Source organism: Lactuca sativa, chromosome 5 (genome assembly GCF_002870075.4).
Source record: "Lactuca sativa cultivar Salinas chromosome 5, Lsat_Salinas_v11, whole genome shotgun sequence".
NCBI lineage: Eukaryota > Viridiplantae > Streptophyta > Magnoliopsida > Asterales > Asteraceae > Lactuca > Lactuca sativa.
Window position 1 is genome coordinate 182,076,522 of NC_056627.2, and position 2,744 is coordinate 182,079,265.

At 37.5% G+C, this 2,744-nt stretch overlaps 1 non-coding gene across 1 annotated transcript; it reads left to right on the forward strand.

The window, feature by feature from the left end:
* Window positions 1-934: 934 nt before the first annotated feature.
* On the forward strand, window positions 935-1,041 carry LOC111897654 (small nucleolar RNA R71). Its single transcript, XR_002852345.1, has one exon. It is a non-coding gene; the product is annotated as a small nucleolar RNA R71 (small nucleolar RNA).
* The last annotated feature ends 1,703 nt before the right edge of the window (window positions 1,042-2,744 follow it).

Sequence of the window (2,744 nt, forward strand, 5' to 3'; positions counted from 1 at the left end):
ACTGAGCCCACGATGTGAGCATAGTGGGCTCACGACGTGAACTGGGTGATCCAGCAGCTTCTTCAATTTCGAGCTTTGGCTTCTTTGGCTTTGGATCAGGCTGTTGTGGCTCCATTTCTAAGGCTTCTAGGAACTCAGAAGTTGCCTCTTCTTCAATATCTATGGCCATCACATGAGATTGGGTTTTGTTTTCAGAATCTTTCTGGAACATCTTCTCATTAACCAAAGTGGTAAGTCGACCAAGTTCTACTTCAAGGTTATTGATGGAGGCTTGCTAATTCTTTATTAATGCTTGCTGATCTATCATCATTGCATAATGATTCTTCATTATACTTGTTTGTTCTTCCATTGCAACGTCAGTAGCATCATGTTTTTTTCTGAAGCTTCCATGAATTTCATCAACATGGTTTCTAATTCTAATTTCTTCTCAACTGGTGGTTGCTCTCTTTGGTAGAAGCCCCAACCAGTTTTCCTAAATTTATCTTCTTGTTGCTTCTTGTGTTCTTCATAAGGCAGGCACTCCTTCTTTGGTTTTCTCCAATCTTCTTCATACTTGTCCCCACTTGAGTAGCATACTTGATCTTTCTTGTTACCATATTCATCCATATTGCAATCTTTTGTCAAGTGTGGGACACTACATATCTCGCAACCAACTTGAATTGCATGAATTGATTGGTCCACTTGAGTCAATCTCCTATCCATAGTGTTAAGATTTGCCTTCACATCAGCCATCTCTTCATTTTGTGTACCTCCATCGCCTTTTATTCCATCATGACCTGGGTTGTGATACTCTTGAGAGTGACTTGAAAACTCTTCAATCAGCTCCTTGGCTTGGTTTGGGTTCTTCATCGTTAGTGGTCCTTGCGAATCAAGGAGTTTTCTAGTCATGACATTCACCCCATCATAGAATATCGACATCTCCTGCTGAATATTGAGGTCATGTTGAGGACAATTCCTTAACAACCCCTTGTAACGTTCCCAGGCCTCGTATAATCACTTCCCCGGATTTTGCTCAAAGTTGGAAATTGCCTTCTTGAGTTTAGAGATTTTGGAGGGTGGACAAAACTGTTCTAGGAATCTCTCACGCAACTGGGCCCATGTGGTGATCGTACCAGGTAGGAGTGCCTTTAACTAGTCTTTTGCTACTCCCTTGAAAGTAACTGGTAGCATCCTTAGCAAAGCTGTCTCCCTTCGGATATTGGGAGTATTAAAATAATCCGTAATATCATTCACCTCGTCTAAGTGTTTGAAAGCATCCTCGTGATCTTTCCCGTAAAATGGGATATCCTTAAGTGCAGTAAGGATATGTCCCTTTAACTCGAACGTGGCATTGGCAGGAATCGTAGGATGTACTTAACCCGGCCCCACATCATCTCGAATTCGCTTCTTGTAGTCCCCCATGGACATCTCATCAATTTTTGCCATCTCGTTCTCTAGCTCGTTTTCGGGCTCACTAGTATGTAGTTCAAATTCAGGCTTCGTATCGTACTCGGACTTGGCTTTGACGGGTATTTGATCTAAGTGTTCAAGCTTGCTCTTGTTCTTTAAAGATGAAGTTGACTCCTCTGTTTTCTTCCCTGACTTCCTTGAAAAGGCTGATTTTAGTTCTTGTAAGGGTGTCTTCTTTGGTGTTTGATCTTCTTTCACACTCTTACACTTCTTTTTGTGAAGTGTAGACTCGGGATATTCAAGTGGTGGTACCAAAGGTGTGTTAGAACCTCTGGTCATGAACTCCTGAAATGAGAAAAAGAAAATAAAACGTAAAACTGAACTAAGAAAAACGGACTGAAATAAACAAAACTAAGGATTGCAGTTCTCACGTCGTGAATCTTAAAGATTCACGTCGTGAGCCCTGGATGTACAGAAAAAAATTAAAAATAGAAATAAACAGAAAAATAACTTTTTGCAGGTTTTAACCTACAAAAAGGATCGATTAATTTAAAGCAAACAAACTAATAAACTAAGCCGTTCCCCGACAACGGCGCCAAAAACTTGATGTGCACGGAAGTACCCACTAATTTTAATATTTATAACCTAACTAACTAAGTAACTAAAATGCACCTAGGCAGTGTACCTAGTCGAATTATAGAATACTTTGGTAAGTCGGTTGTCGATCACAGGGAACGGTGTTGACTAATTAATTTATTTACTACTAAACTAACCTAATTACTAATGAGCTAAAAAGGGGTTTTTATCTAATTTTGCAAGTTTAGATGAAATTAATTCTTTAACAAAAACTCAATCAATAAACAAAACACTTATGTTAGTTCAAATCTGCTTTCACTCAATGGTTATACATTAGCTATGACTATTACTGTTGGTTACCAATTTAAGAAGTATTAACAATTTAGTTCTAAATCTACTAATTATTAATCAATTCATGTAAATCTATGTATGGTCACACAATAGTTAACACATAATCAATTATTAAATAAGGTTGGAGCCATGAAAGATTTATTAATCAAAACACAATTACAGTCATAATATGAGTTCTCTAACACAGCGTAATTCAATGATTCAATTACTTATCTAAGATTGGTTTGATCTTAGCTCTAATAAACTAGTGTTCACTATATTATTAGGTATTCGAATTCATGCAGATTTGTGTTCACTTAACTACACAGAATAAGAACTTAAAGCAATCAAACAATTAATTAAAGCATGCTAGGTAAAATCAATCAACACAAGCGTATCACCAACAAGTAATGTCAAATCTAATGCATTAAAACCATGAGTTCTAGCTT